We start from the raw sequence: 16,326 nt of genomic DNA, 5'->3' as shown, positions 1-16,326 counted from the left end.
GCTATGAAGAGTCGTTATAGTGGCTTTGGTGACCTTTCATATCATCAGACACACCTCTTGGAAGGGGTTTCCACAACCAAAGAAGGATTATTATGAGTGATTATTTAGTATTGTAGTGAGAAGATGTTGTACTATTGATTGAGAGAGAAAGAGAGAGTCAGAGATAGCCAATTCTATGCAAAACAATGTATCTATCTATGAGAGACTATGAGAGAAAACTATGAAGACAATGAAGATGAATTATATGTGGTTATTTCCATCCAAAGTGGTGTTTGTTTTGTGTTCTCTTTGCTGGTTGATGATTTGTTTGAAGGATATAGAGAAAATGATGAATTTTGTTGAAGATAAAACCATGGGAGAATTGTTTCTATGATGTTATGTGTAGATCTCTTGCTAGTGGTGTTCTTTTGGTTGTTGGGGTTCTCTAAAGAATGAAAGAAAAGCTTGTTGATATTACAATATAGATTTTCTTACAGTAGAAACTCCTTTTCCTTGGTGTTTCTCTCTTGAGGCTCCATCATAACATGCAAATTCATCATTGTTGCCTCTAATCAGGCTTATTAAAAGCATTCAATTTTTTGCCTTTGATTGACATCAAGGATGATGCTTTATCAGCAACTCTACTCCTTCTATACATTAAAATAAGAGCACATGATCATTCAAACACTTTGACTACCATATGAATAAAGCCACATTTTCCATTATCCATGGGTATAAAACACTCTCCCATTACTGTCAAGGAGAGGGACTGGGAGAGAGAAAGAAGAGAGAGAAGACTGCAGAGAAGAAGAAGAAGAAGAGCAAAAGAGAGAGAAAGACAGATACGAGGAGAGAGAAAGACTAGAAATGGAGAGAGAAAGATAGGAAGAGCGAGAGAGAAGACATGGAAGCTTGGAGAGCAAGGTGAAGGAGAAAGAAGACTTGTATGAATTATCTGATAATGAAAATTAAGTCTTTCTCACCTTATATACCAGCCAGTGTAGCTAGTATTTCCTCGTTATTAAGTCCCCCCTCTCTTACATTCCATCTCCACCTGAAGGTTTTTGCCCTAAATTTTTTTTGGGCACATGTGGTAACTGGGAGGGGCCGGTCAAAGTACTACTCTACTGCATTATTACAAGGGTATACTGATGAATGAAGAGGTATTATTGTGTATGATAGGTCATGGGGTACGTATAATACATGGGCCTTATTGGATCTGCATTCTATTCAATTCTTCCTTGCTTTGTGGATTTATTTTATCATTGAAGATAACCACAAGAAGGGGCACCTTGTAGCCATACAGAGCCTGAAAAGGTGAAACTCCAATGCTAGCATGTGTAGAGTTATTATAGGCAAACTCAGCCAAATGCAACCATGAGTCCCAAGCATGTTGCACATCATGATAGAAATGCCTCAAGTAAGTTGCCAGCCATTTGTTAACCCTTTCTGTCTAACCATCTGTCTGTAGATGGTAAGGAGTGGAAGGGGCTAACTAAGTGCCCATAGAGCTGAAAACTGTCCGCAAAAAGTTACTCATAAACTTAGCATCTCGGTCATGCACAATGACCTGTGGTAAGCCATATAATTTGAAAACATATTCCATGAATTGGCTGGCTACTTGAGAAGCATTATACTGAGTCTTTGTGGGAATGAAATGGGCTGCCTTTATGATTCTGTCCACAACTACATAGATCCTATCCCAACCTTTCTTGGTCACCCGTAGGCCGGTAATGAAGTCCATAGTAATGTGTGTCCACTTGCCTTCAGGCATAGGCAATGGCTGAAGTAAACTAGCTGGTGTTAAGGTGTTGTCCTTGTTTTGTTGACAAGGCATGTGGCCCAAGACAAAATCTTTCACATGTCTCCAAAGACCCTTCCAGCAAAAGCTTTTGAAAATTTTGTCATAGGCCCTTAAAGACTCCCAAATGGCCAGCTATAGGGCTAAATGCATCTCCTGCATGATTTTCCGCTTGAATGGGAAAGCATGAGGGATGGAAATTCGGCCATTATACCATAAAAGGCCATTTTTCAGCTCATAGAAGAGTTTTCCACACATTGTCCTTGCTGTAATTTCTGAAATAAATTTCTCAAATCAGCATCTAATAGGTAAGCCTCTTGAAGCTCATGTATCCAATCACTGTGTAATTCCATAATAGCCGAGACTTTAAATGCCCACATCCTAGACAGGGAATCAACCACTACATTGTCCTTCCCAAGAGTGTGGGTGATGTCAAGGTCATAGTTCTATAAGGTGGCTACCCATCTCCTCTGCTTGGGAGTCAGATTTGACTGAGACAAGAACTACTTGAGTACTCTATGGTCGCTTTTCACTCTAAATTGGTTGCCATACAAATAATGATGCCATTTCTTGATGGCATGAAGGATGGTCAGCATTTCTTGATCATAGATACTCATAACCCTCTCATTTTCAGCTAGCTTTTGGCTCTAAAAGCTATGACCCCATGTTCTTGCAGCAAGACTGCACCAATTCCTCTCCCACTGGCATCACACTGAATGGTGAATTCCCTAGAAAAATCAGGGCATACCAAGATAGGGGCTGAAGTAAGCAAATCTTTTAGCTGATTAAAGCTTCTATCTGCCAATGCATATGCTTCTTTCTTCAGCCTATAAATGAGAGGGACTACAATAGTGGCATAGTGCCAAATGAATCTGCAGTAAAATGAGGAGAGACCCAAGAATCCTATCAAAGAGGTACTATTTGCAGGTGTGGGCCAATCTCTGACACACTGCACTTTCTTTGGGTCAGCTCTAATCACTGACAACGTGTCCCAAGTACTCAACCTCAGTCTGCATGAACGAACACTTTGTCTCCTTAGCAAAGAGTCTATGTTGTCTAAGTATATCAAATATCTGCCTCATGTGCATAAGGTGAGCTTCCTTTGAGCGACTATAAATGAGGATGTCATGGAAAAATACGAATACAAATTTGAATAAGTAAGGCTGAAGTATTTTGTTCATGAGACTCTGAAATGTGGTTGGTGCATTATTCAAGCCAAAGGGCATGACCAAGAAGTGATAGAGCCCACGATCAGTCCTGAATGCAGTCTTTATCACATCCCCTTCATGCATGCGTATGTGATGGTAGCCAAATCTCAAATCAATCTTTGTGAAATACTTAGCTCCCTTCAACTCATCTAGTAGGTCATCTATTCTTGATAGTGATCTTATTTAGATCTCTATAATCTATGCACATCCTGAAAGTGCCATCTTTCTTTTTGATCAGTAAGACATGTGATGCAAAAGGGGATGAGCTAGGCTCAATGAATCCCATGTCTACTAAATCCTTGACCTGATTGGCCACTTCTTCTCTTTCACATTTGGACAACCTGTAAGGGGGTTTATTGACCGGCTTGGAGTAGGGCTCCAAATCAATGGGATGATCAACTGCTCTCTTGGGAGGAAATGTTGTAGATAACTGAAACAAGTCACCATACTCCACAAGTAGAGCCTTAAGGGTTGAATTATCATGCATTTTTTGGGATTTATTTGCATTTTTCTTGTTTAATTGCAGCACAAAAATCTGGGAGTATTTATTGAACTCTTTCTTGAGCTGTTTGGTTGTAATAAGCACTATTGTTTTTAATTCCCTAGAGGTGAACAAGCTGTCCAGCCCTGAAAAACTGCATATACAGCAATGAAAAATCCATGGAAATGGTGCCCAAAGTTTTCAGCCAATTGCAGCCCAACACAATGTCTATTAGCTCCATATTGAGTGCAATCAAATCCACTTTCTACTCATAATTTTCAGCAAGCTTAATAGGTACAGCTGGGCATACATGAGTACTAATTTCCTTACTCCCATTGGCCACTTGCACCCTCATCGGTTGCTATAAATCAGAGATAAAACATTTCAACCTATCCATGACTACTCTATTTATGAAACTCTGTGTGCTACCACTATGTACCGAGACAAATACATATTTCCTATGAATCTTGCCTTGAAGATGAAGAGTGTTGGGGCTGTTAAATCCTGTCCAAGCATCCAGGGAGATAGTACAAACAGTGGCAGCAACATGTGAACCATTCTTAGCACCCATATTTACATCTACATGACTGCCGGGGTCAAATCGAAAGGTGTTAGCCGGGTCAAAGATTTCTTCTTGCCCACATTCCTCTTCAACCTCATCATTTTCGGTAGTGATTGCAAAGGCACTTGCATTCTTATGATCCTCATCAGATTCATCAAAGACTAACATGCTATGTACCCTTGCTTTTGCATTCCTATAAGCACATTTAGATGCATGCTCGGTTGTATACTTTTCCCTGCATTTAAAGCAAAGTCCTTTTTCTTTCCTCTCTTTGTAGAGGTCCATCGGGATAGAGCGTAGACCACCAAAAGGTGAAGCATTTTTACCCCTGCTATCCCCTTGTCTATTTTCAGCTCTTCCTTGATTTGCAGTCCTGAAATTATTGTTTTGCCTAAAGGCATTAAAGGCGGGGTATGTGGGGATCTTCGGGGTGTTGAATGGTATATTTCCACCACCATAACGTGCCCCAAATTTCCGGGCCTTACAGAACTTCTTTGCTACTCAAAATGTGACTGCATAGGTCCTCTTTGCTACCCAAACAGTGACTGAGACGCCCCTCTTTGTTGTCCATGATGAAATGAAGCATCTTGGCGGTACTTACAAGAGTACCTCTCAACCAACTCAATAGCTTTGAACAAATCTGATGGACTTTGGGTTGAAACATTAGTCGAGAGTTGGGGATCCAAACCATAAATGTACTTGTGAAGCTTTGCAATGTCACTAATGGACACAACATACATTGTGAGATTGAGTAATTGGTTTGTGTAGTCATGCATCGTCATCCCATGTTGCTCTAAGCCATACCATTGCCTTGCAAGCTTCTCCTTCTCAACCAGAGATACAAAGACTTGAATCATAAGAGCTTTGAATCCATCCCAAGTGTCAACAAGCTACTGATTTTCCCTCTTTATGTACCACCACCACCTGTGGGCAAAGCCCTCTAAGTGTATCTTAGAAAAGTGTATCTTTTGATCGTCATTTCTTGGCATTATGTCAACATAGTCTTCAAGCTTCAAGAGCCATTCTTCCAATTTAGCGAGGGAGGATGACTGATCATTGAACCTTGAGAAAATGAGTTTGTCTCTCAACTTCCTTTCATGGTTGGGGGGCTGTCCCATATACCAAGTGTGGGGCTGATCCATTGGGCTGCCAAGAAATGACCCATTGTTTGAGTGATTCCTTCCAAAGGATGACTGAGCACGCATAGGTGGGGCTGAGAGTTACTCCTCATCCCATTGTTTATGGGCTCCTCATGCCTTTTTGAGGGCTCTCCTTGCTCAAAGTTGATGTTGGGAATGCCCATTCTTCCCAGAATACCTTGGGTACTTGCATAGGATGCATTCATGGATAGGATGGTCACACTTTTAGCTTGCATGCTTGGTCTATCCTCTTTTTCCTTGCCTTTCATTTAGGAATCCATAAAAATTGAGAACTTGGCTATAAGTGCTTCCATGGTAGAGGTCATTTGTCGCATCTCCATCACCATTTGAGCTTGACCTTCCATTACTTCCCTATGCCTCTCCGCATGTCTAGTCTCGTGTGAACTGTGGGTATGATTGAGTGCACTAAGACTTCCCATGGAATGAGAGAGCTCTTCCTCTTCAACCTCAAAGTTGGTGTCATCCCTCAGGGTGTGCGCATCCCTTATCTATTGCTGAACATCTTCATTTGCTTTGTTTTTTCCCCTGTTACCCATCATGTTTAGGTGCAGTCCTGTGAGACCACTTGTCACTGTTTTGGCTATAACTAAAGCTAGACAACTTTGATTGACCTTATTTTTTGTTCAAAATGGAGGCATAAATGCCCTCTTTGAGATGAGCATATGCATGCATTCCCAGGTTTTATATAGAAAATTCTGTAATCATAAATGTGGGACTATTCTGTGCAAAGTCCATCACCCTATCTACACCTAGAAAAGGCTTGTTTTGGGCTATAGGTATTTGGTATGCTCCAAGTGGATATCCAAAAATGAGCAGGGTAATTGGGAAGTCCTTTGGGTACTCTCCAAGGTTAGCACCTCAATTCTTTAGAGTGGTAAAACCTCTGCAAATGCAAGCAATTTTCCTACAGCACCTTGAAACAGTCACAAGAGGGCTGAAATTGGGTTCCCCTTCTATTGCACTGTGGGATTCACTGTTTGCTTGGCATCATACATCACTTTAGCATCCCTTAGCATGTTTGGAATTACTTTAGCATTAGTGAGCATAAGAGTAAGCATTCCCATGACCATATCCAACAAGATAGGCTCTCATACATGCATAACCACTGCCCTTACTACATATATGACTGCGTAGGTGTATCCTATAATACATATATCCATCTTCAATCCAAGTGAAGTAGTACATTTCAATAAATAACTGCATACATAGCTGCATGTGTATCTAAAGATACATTTGCTGATAAATTTGCTGAAGTACAATCATACACCCGATGCACACAAGAGTGTGTCATGCCATAGTCATCAAAATTTCCATCATGCCAAGTCAATTTCTCAATTTCCCAAGAAATACATGCACCTGCAAATGAGTTTTGGGCTCCAAATCACTGGGAGGTGGGCAAAGTTTCCCCCGGGCCGGGTTGTGCACCTCTTCAGGGTCTTTGATGGCAAGGGGGGGTCACCCCTCTTTTGTCTTGCCACCTTGCCTGGCATCTTTTCCTCACCTGGAATATACATGGCAGACATTTATTAATTAAACACCCAGCATGAGATGCATTTTAGGAATGGAAATTGTGGCTTTTCATGAAGTGCACAGAGTTGGATTTGGGAATAGGGATAGAGAGCTTACCGGCAGTGACTCACTGCCAACTCACCCTTATACAATGGATTTATTAATCAATTCTCGGCTCGGACAATTCACAAGAAGCCAAATAGGTTTTGGGTAAGAAAAATTATAATCTCATTGAAGCTTCTGTATGAATAAAATCCATTCCAATGCCATAGGATCAAATGAGAATGACTGAGATTAATATTTAGCACGCATATTATATTTGGGATTCCTATTACCTACTTGGGCTCATGCATCCTCTCAAACAAGTGGATAGGATTCAGCAAGAGGCTTAATGGGAGAGAATGAGAGCCAAGAATCAGTTACCTTGTGTTGTTTGATAAAGATCGCAGCCACTAATGCCACTTCAGTCCTTCACGAGAGCTCCAATTTGATCCCGCATGATCCATAGCTCCAAAGTGGTTGTGCTCCGTGAAAAAGAGATGAATTCAAGATTGGGGGAAAAGGATTCTTCAATGGGGGAAGGGCATTGCTTGCATAGACCAATCAAGAGAAGGGTTCCTTCCAAATGAGCACTCCATAATGCCTTCTTGCTTCCAAGAAGCCTTCAAATATTGAGAATGAGCTCCAATATGGCTCTAGCTTGGAGATAGGATGGCTTAGGACCTTCCCATGAAGAACTCTTGATGAAATTGAAGCTTTACTTCCATAGCCATGGCTGCCCACAAATGCATGTCTTCAAATCTTGCTTCTAATATTCTTCCGATGCTTCTTGATGGCCAAATCTTGAGCTAGGCTTGAAGAATGAACCCCCGGGACCAAGAGAGACCAGAATCTTCAAGATTATTGAGCTTGATGCCAAGCTTTCATGGCTTCCATGGACTACATAGGATTAGGGTTTCTAAGATGGAAGAGAAGTACAAGAAAATGAGAGAGGAGGCTTCAATCTTTCCCAAATGACCTGCAAGAAGCTGGGAATGAGAGCCAAGAAGGAGAGGAAGCTTTTTGTGCTGTTATTTTAGCCTGGAATCAGCCCACGTTTTGCACCATGAAATGCAGGGAGCTGCTTGGAGGGGAGAGGAGGTGTCACATAGCACTTCCACCACTTGTCCTGTAGCTCAAAGGCTCAAGGAACCCCTCGGAAGAAAGGCAAACTTCATGGAAGAGGGAGAGCAAGAATTGGAGCTAATTATCTCCATGGGAGCTTGCAAAAAGCTTGAGAAAGAGGGAGAGAGAAGAGTCCCCCTGAAAAGTAACCCCAACTAGACTTCCTTCTAACTCTTGTGACCACAGTTACTAAGAGTTTACCTTCAAAATGGGCCAAAAATGACCAACGAGCTGCCAAAGTCGGTCTTTCTTCCTCCAAACTTGGTCCAAGCCACCATTAATGCTTCTGCCTGTAGTCCTTGTGGCCCAGAAATCTTTGGAAACTCCCCTACTGCTCCTTGTACTTGTGTACATGTGACTCAAATTTCCATGTGACTAGAAAGTTGTAACTGGGTAAAATAAAGGACTAACTGGGACCAAGAACCTAAGCTCTGATACCAATCGTCAAGGAGAGGGAGTGGGAGAGAGAAATAAGAAAGAGAAGACTACAGAGAAGAAGAAGAAGAAGAGTAGAAGAGAGAGAAAGACTGGTATGAGGAGAGAGAAAAACTAGAAAAGGAGAGAGAAAGACAAGAAGAGAGAGAGAAAAGACATGGAAGCTTGGGGAGCAAGGTGAAGGAGAAAAAAAACTTGTATGAATATTCTGATAATGACAAATTAAGTTTCTCTCACCTTATATACTAGCCATTGTAGCTAGTATTTCCCCATTATTAAGTCCCCCCTCTCTTACAATTACACGAATTGCAATACCAAGATGGCAGTGGTAATCATCTAGAAAATCCACAACCTCAGAAAGTCTAGTCTCTCTCCTCACATCTCAATAGATACCAAGAGAGGCCATTGTCCAAGGTATGTGTAATCTTGATAAGCTTTTTCAATACTGAATATATAATTTTACAATGTGGCAAGTTGTTTAACATGCAAGCAAGAACATGATATCGATTCTCACATTGAACACACAACAACATACACTACAAGGGTACACACATATAGCGACGCTAAGTAGCGATGTCGGTATTAGCATCGCTATCTCCATCGCTAAAAACGTCGCTATTAGCGTCGCTATTTAGCGATGCAAATAACGACGTTTTTAGCAATGGAGATAGAGACGCTAGTAGCGACGACTTACTGCGGTAACATTTCACCAAAACCCAAACATTTCTTTCAAATGAGGGTGCAAAGGCGGAGAGAAAGAGAAAGGGAGGTGAGCAAAAGAGGGAGGTGAGCAAGGAAGCAAGCCGTGAGCCACACGCGAGGAGAGGAGCTTCGCCCACATGAAGAGGTCGTGGAAGAAGAAGAGAGCACGACGGTATGCCCTATTTTGGTTTCTTTACAATCTTTGTTTTGCTTTGCAATGTAGGTTAGAAAGTGTTGGTTTCTCTTCGATCTTTGTATTGCTTTGTGTTGCTTTGCAATGTAGGTTAGGAAGTGTTGAAAGAGAGAGAAATGGAAGCGAGTATTTTCAAAAATTTTCTTGTGTTGGTTTTTATTCTTTGCAATGTAGGTACGAAAATGTATGTATGTGAGCATAGTTTAGAGCCGACCTCAAAGATAGATAAGTTTAGAGCCGCACTCAAAGAGATAGGTACGAAAATTTAAAAAAAAAGACTTGAAATATATATAGTGGAGTGGTCCCAATATGCAATATAGAATCGTTATTAAATTATCATCCATTACATCGCAGTCAAGATGTCTAGCACTCACGACCAACATGGTGGTGATCATGAGGCTTGGCTCAATCAACGTGTCCCCTTTCCATGCACGCAATGCAAATTATCCATTCGTCAAAAACGTCATTTGTCCATAGAGCATGTGCAATGGTATGGAGAGTTTCGAGTTGAGATAATCGACCAAGCAGTCTTGAATTAGGAGATTGCGGTAAGTTCTCTCTCATTACGTACTATATGACATGTGATTGATTTAAGTATAACAGTTTGGGGTTATCTTAGAAGTTAGCTCCTTAACGTCCTTTACAGGGCCAGGGCCATGTCGATACATTGTAGTCCACAGATCTCTTGCGTCCAGTAAGACGGGTTCGTCCATGCTCTATACAAATGCCGTCCGAGATAACTAACTGTCTCATAGAAGGTGATAACTCTCAACCCCCTTCTATGGGTGAGAATGCTGGAGACATGGATGATCCTCCTACTTTTTTGGAGCCCAAGTTACACGACATGATTGAATCATTGCTTCCGACAGACTCCGAATCCCAAGATCCTTTAATTGCGGAGGCTGCCATTCCATTGTATGATGGGAGTCGGGTATCCCGTTTGAAGACACTTCTTGCATTGTTGAGCATACAAACAAAGTATGGATGGAGCGATGCGAGTGTGACAGAGCTATTCAGGTATATTTTGATGTGTATGATTCTTTATTGAAATCCATTAAAATGTGCTATGTAGTATTCAAATAACATGCTTCATTACAATTTGTAGAACGTTGAAATCTTACATTTTGCCTACCCAAAACACGATGCCTGAGTCTCGTGATGATGCAAGACAAGAGCTGCGAAAGCTAGGCATGGATTATAATTGCATTCATGCTTGCCCCAATGATTGTGTTCTCTTCTGGGGAGAGTTTGAATTGTTGGCCACATGTCCCAAGTGCGGTACGGATAGGTATCGAAATGACTTGCAAGGACGGACTGTTCCACAGAAGGTTTTGAGGCACTTTTCGCTGATATCGCGTGTTCGTCACATTTTTTGGACCAAGAGTTTTGCAATGTTGACTACATGGCATGCAGAAAATCGATCCACTGATGGTGTACAACATACACCTGCTGACTCAAAAGCATGGCATCACATTGACGAGACTTTCCCTGACTTTGCAAAGGAGGCGAGGAATCTACGATTCGGTCTTGCCATGGATAGGGTTAATCCTTTTGGTTTACGTTCCACCTCCTATAGTGTATGGCCCGTGGTCCTTGTTAACTACAATATACTGCCATGGCTTTCCACCAAGAAAGGACACCTTTTGCTCAGCTTGCTTGTGCGTGGACGATATAAAGTCAAGAATATGGATGTCTACCTCTCTCCACTGATTGATGAGCTAAAGGAGTTGTACAGTATGAGGCTAAGTATGGCATGATTCAGCATATTACATTTCAGAATCTCCGTTTGTTTATACACAATATTAATTACATGGTTTTCACAGTTCGTATTGTTGATCGCAATCGCGGGGTCTCTGACATCGAAGGTACGGACATCCATTTACGAATTTTACGAGTTGGTTCAGTTTGTCTCCCAAAAAGAGATTCACACATCATCAATTGAATCCGCGAAATGCATGGCAGTAGAGACTGCTTGTCTTTTGGAGAAGTATCTTCCCACTAGCATACTCACGATACAAACCCATCTTCTAGTGCATATTGTAGATGAATTGCAGGTTGCAGGTCCAGTCCATAGTCGATGGATGTTTTTCCTTGAACGGTTCATGAAGACCTTAAAGGGATTTGTGCGACAACGGGCTCGTCCCGAGGGTAGCATGGCTGAAGGTTGGTTAGTGTCGGAGGCCTTGGTGTACATTTCTGAGTGGTTTTCCATTGTGGACCGGGACAAAGGCTTGATATGGTCACTTAAGGAGGATGATCATCTGAATGGAGATGTCCTAGTAGGAAACGGAATAGAGAAGAAGATGGACGCATCCATGGAGTCCAAGGTGAACCTATTTTGTATGCTGCATAGCGCTACGATGGAGAAGTGGCTACAACGGTATGAAGATGCTCGAGCTAAGCGAGAGTTTGCAAGATCTGACTTTCGATCGAGTACGTGGCAACGGCCCATTCGATATCCAAAGGGCTTAGAGGAGATGCCTCTACTCATGTCCACTAGATGGCTACATGAGGCCCTAACCAAAGCATCTCAAGATGGAGAAACAGTTACTGAAGAAGAGTGGGACTTCTCACGTGGATACAATCCCAAGGTATGGATGCAATCCCAAGGTATGAAATCCCAAGAAATTACAATCTATACTGCAAATCACAACGAATATACTTGTTCTTCTCCTAGTATAAGGTCCATAGTGCAGCATGGTCACGTGGACGACATTTCGGAGTAGAGGACATTGACAAGTTACGCTCGACAATGGACTTTGGAGTGATGGCAATGTCTGAGCAGGAAAGCCGACGACGTGCCACAGATCCAAACCGTGTAGTTGCAGAGATGGAGTATTTTGGATGTTTATAGAGTATCCTTGCAGTGGACTATCAAAGTTTCTCCGTGACCATATTTGATGTGCAATGGTTCAAGGTTACTCTCGAAGGAGCAGGTGCAACTGTTCGGCGAGGGCCAAGTGGCTTTGTTGAGATTGACTCAACAAAGAAGTGGACCGATTTGAGTGATACATTTGTTTTTCCAAATCACTGTGAGCAGGTAAGAGTCCCTAATACTTGACGCGTTTTAGCAATCTCAAAGTGGACTTTTATACTAATTTTAATATGGATCAGGTCGTCTTTTTCCCTAATCGGCAACAACCTCAATGGTGGTATGTCATTCCCATGACATCTAGGAGTATCCCCGTGTTTGCCAGAACCCCCATACCGATCGTAGAAGAGACACCTTTAATAGCGGCAATGACAGAAGGCATACAAGAAACTAGGATGAACTGCCTGGAGGACCAAGACATCTCACCTATGGAGATAGAGGAGATAGAGGATGGGTTTTTTGAAAATGAAGCAGAGTCCTCATTTTGTGGAGAATTTTGTGTAGATCTCCTAGTGTATACTGAGCTATGTAAAGATGAGGTTGTGGAACCCTAAACAAAAGTGACTCAATCAAAACGCTCCTCCCATTACAGTAATGCCACTTTTTGCAGATCGGTTAGGACACTTTGTATGTTTTTGGAGTATGGTATTTTGTATTATCTAAATTTTTTTATTATTTTAAAATGAAGTCTTGCAAATTAAGTCTTAGTTTTATTATATCTTGCAATTCATTATCTAATTGACTTATTTTTCCTTGTATGTGCAAGTTTAGGATTTGGGCACCGACGGCAGGATGAGTCGAGATTTTCCAGATGATGATATTGACGCGATGCTAGCGCGTTTCTCACCGGAACAGCTAGCATGGGTCAGAGATAGAGCCGATACACAGCTTTCTCGTTCCACCTCAGCAAGATCAACAGACTCTAGACGGTCCGATGCTTCGGTCTCTTGTAGATGCGTCGCAGGTCTTGCTTTACTTCAGAGTCACGTAGTCGAGGAGGAGGTAGCTCCTATTGTGGGGATACAAATGCAGTCTCTCCCACTTGCACTACCACTAGGGAGTCGACACCGTCTTTCATTGGCGGTGGCGGGCAGACGTCTACTGCTCCCACTCCTTCACGCACCCCACCGATCACTCCCAGGGCCGACAAGAAGTACACGAAACCCACTCCTCCAGGTATGTATTTTCGCATCCTTTTTCGCAGTAGCACTTATCAATTCAAGTTGTGTTTGGCACATTTGTATTAATGTCATGAAAGTACCCGTTTGCAAAATCTTGCAGGTTACTCGTATCTTATAGATAAGGCCTCTGGCCATTTATAGACAAGTGGAAGGAGATCCCAGATGCCAGCAAGGAGTAGATAATCGATACATTGTATCGAAAGTTCCCACAGCCCTCTAGCAATGATAGATTTTCGAGAGGATGGATGATGATGCGTATGCGTGACTATCAGTCGCATTGGCGGTCTGATGCACGCGTAGCAGTCAAGAAGGGCAAATCGAAGCCAGAGTGGCTGGATACAGAGGACTGGAGTAATCTACAGGATGAGGCGACATCCACTCCAGATAAGTGGAAGCAGCAAAAGGATGCAGCAAAGGCGCGCTTGGACGCAGGATCAGTGCATCACCTTGGTAGCGGCGGCCACACAACATTCCTGGCAGATTTTGTAAGTATTAATAGGGTAGAGTACTCTAATTTAATGACATCCATGTTGATGTATGTATTTCAAACATGAATCTCAAGTACGTTGTTTTTCAATATTTGTGTGCTACAGCAAGGTTTTACGAATCGCAACCCGACTGCACTAGAGGTGACATACGGGGAGAAGCATGGCTTGAGTGCCCTGATCGAGAAGCTCTATGCTCGCAGAGGACCAGTAAGTAGTAATAAATATCATTCTTAATTTGAGAAATCTGTCATTATATGTCAATTTGTATTTGGTACTCACAATTATATATGTATTTATTGTTGCAGAGTCCCTTCGATATGCCACTACAGCGAGATGAGTTTTCTGATGCGGATGAGTCGTAAAGAGCAGATTAGGCTACATAGGATTACTCCCCATTTTGTATTATGTAAGGCCTTATGGCCTCTATCCTCCATATGTAATAGCAAAGTGTATATGATTCGAACTTCTATGTTGTAGCATGACTCCATATTTGCTTTGTCACAGTAGCACTTCTCAATTTAAGTTTTGTTATTTTCTTTATCAATGTAGTGCACATTTGTGTTAATTAATGTCATGAAAGTACTTGTTTGCAAAGTCTTGTCATTATTTGGGATCGATTGTCTAACTTCTTTGACAGTAGGAATTGTCTCTTAGCCCTGTGTGGCTCTAATTGCAGCTCTGCCCCACAAAAAAAATTTATTCTCTGCAATTGTCGGTATCAGCGTCGGAAAATAATTATGCAATCGTCAGTATTAGCGTTGGAAATTCCTCTGTAACGGTCGCTATTTTTGTCGCTAATTTCGTCGGTATTAGCATCGCTATTTAGCGACGCTAATACCGACAAAATTAATGACAAAAATAGTGAGGCAAATAGCGACGGTTTTATAGCGACGCTAATACCGATGCTAATAGCGATGATGGGGATATTTTTTATATATAAAGAAAATGTCATTATAAACATCGTTATAGCATATATATGTTATAGTGATACATTTTGTAGAGCTTGTTTTATCCTAGTTGATATTGTAGAAAGAACACAGACACTTTGGTCAAAACTAGCCTCCTTTTAGGATATCTTGTATCTGTAGGCAGGATGTGAAATAGGTAGAGGGATAATGATCACAGCATAGCAAGTCTCCACCATCTCCATAAAGAATGCAAGTGTTGGATGTAGCAATACTCTAGTTATATGTCCATGATATGAGCGGATAACTTTTAGCTTTTGTAGGTTGCTAAATGTTGAACCAATTTTACATATGAAGAGACATATCATGTGCACAGGTAACATCCAAATTGCAAGTCACATGGTGAAATTGCAAAGCGAAGGATCAACATTACGACCTTTTCCTTTAGTCATTGAGTCTTCAAAATGGATTCCTTCATATGAACTTGTTTCCTTATGCATCATGCCCTAACAAAAAATATGCTTTGGAAGAGAATTTCATGCCCAATCATTCATGTAGTTTGCAAATTAAAACCATGTAATGCAATCATTCAAACAATACTTCCACACAAAAATTTATGAATGCACTGAAGAAATTGTGTCTAGCCTAACTACTTATGCTCTGCATCAAGCAGAATGCAAACAAAAAGACACACACAACAGAAAACAAAATCCTAATGTTGTTGACTAATGAGATCAAATTTTTGGCAAAAAACTCTGCCCTCAAGTTTGTAGTGGTGGACACGCAATATCATGGCAATGGGGTGGTCACTACTGTATATATCTGACACCTAGGAATTTACCTTGATTTGCATGCTATCTGTCTTACATGTTGAATTTACCTAAAAAGGAGGATTTTGTGAATAGATTTGGATATCTATTTACCTCTTTCTTTAGGGGAAAGAGTGCAAAGGTTCTATGCGAAAAGTAGAAGGGTTTTGAAGCTTTTGCTCAAAGAATACATTGTTCTTTGGGATGCTTTGACTGAAGTATATCATAGAGATGTTGAATTTAGCAAGCATGACATTGAATACACTTGTGAGTGATTCTAGTGTGAGTAGTATTCAAGACTTGTTGATGAAGATACACATATAAAGAAAGTACTCAATCTTAGTTAGAATGTGAGTGGAGCAATAAAAACTAGAATAAAAAGATACATAAAAATTTAATATTGCTTTAAAGATATACATCATTGCCTTATAGTACCATGGGAAGTATTGTTACACGGAAGGTGGCAATTGAAGATCCTTTACATTATACATGTGTTGAATGATGGTATATCATTTTGTATTTGTAACTTAAACCCTAGATTTCATCCCTTTTCCAATGAAAGCTAACATTTTCTATTTTCCGTTTATTCATCTTGTGAAGACCTTCACAAGAGGGAAACATTCTTATATAGTTATATACATGGAGGTATGGATTTTAATGGTTACCTAGAGGAAGTGAGAGGTCTCGACAAGAAATGAGGTTGGAATAGAATAAAGGTAATGCATAAAGAAGTTTGATAGAGCTGAGGCTATGCCAAAATAATGAGAACTAAAAGACAAATGCAAATAAAAAGAGTGCCAAATCCAAAATCTATAAAAATATCTTTTTCATTGAGATTAAAATAAATAGTATTATAGTTTTCTAATTTTGAGATTAC

This window comes from Lygodium microphyllum, unplaced genomic scaffold, assembly GCF_053477565.2.
Source record: "Lygodium microphyllum isolate KBCC unplaced genomic scaffold, Lygodium_microphyllum_v1.1.10 scaffold_31, whole genome shotgun sequence".
Classification (NCBI taxonomy): domain Eukaryota; kingdom Viridiplantae; phylum Streptophyta; class Polypodiopsida; order Schizaeales; family Lygodiaceae; genus Lygodium; species Lygodium microphyllum.
This window is presented reverse-complemented; position numbering follows the sequence as displayed.